The sequence below is a fragment of the Nicotiana attenuata genome, unplaced genomic scaffold, assembly GCF_001879085.1.
Source record: "Nicotiana attenuata strain UT unplaced genomic scaffold, NIATTr2, whole genome shotgun sequence".
NCBI classification, from domain to species: domain Eukaryota; kingdom Viridiplantae; phylum Streptophyta; class Magnoliopsida; order Solanales; family Solanaceae; genus Nicotiana; species Nicotiana attenuata.
This window is the reverse complement of record NW_017683217.1, coordinates 906-1,639: the sequence shown is the minus strand read 5'-3', so window position 1 is coordinate 1,639 and position 734 is coordinate 906.

The following is a 734-nucleotide window of genomic DNA, read 5'->3' as shown; positions in this document are numbered from 1 at the left end:
GGAGTGTTATTAGTTGACTAATTTTTGATGAGATAAGATATAATTGTATTAGCAATAAGCAATTATCCTTTAGAGAAATACATGTATAAAGTGAGATTTTACTATAATATATTATCAAGTGAATTCAATGATTCCCAACTCTTTTAAATTATAAATCTTCCGGAAGTAATTGGTTTTTATTTAAGTAATTAACAAGCTTTAAACCTCACTCACTTTTCATCAATCTGATTCTCTCAAATAGTAGTTGAAATATTAAGGGTTTGTAGCATAGATGTTCCAATCTCTGTGGGACGATATCATAAACTATACTAGAATTTGACAAAGCACGAGCAGGAAAATCCTATACACATTGGCCTCGTCATCATCATTGTGATAATGAGAATAATAAGGATTCTCGAAATAATCCTTAACTCTATGAAAGTAATATTTGTCATCGATTTGACATGAGATTTTATAAAGCACATATAGATGATTATGGTCCATTCATGATGTGAATGTGACAACATCTGATTTATGAATACATATTCATTCTTCAAAGAATATGAACGTGCTAGTGGTAGTGAATATACCGCACTCACCTCTAAAAGAAGGTTTGAGATGATATAAGAAAATAATGTCATTATTATGGCATGAATGGTCATTGGTCACGTACCTATTGTACGCCAAAATATTTTAGAATTTTGATTGTTAAAAGACAACGGTAATGCAAGAAACAGATCTTGTATATAATTTTG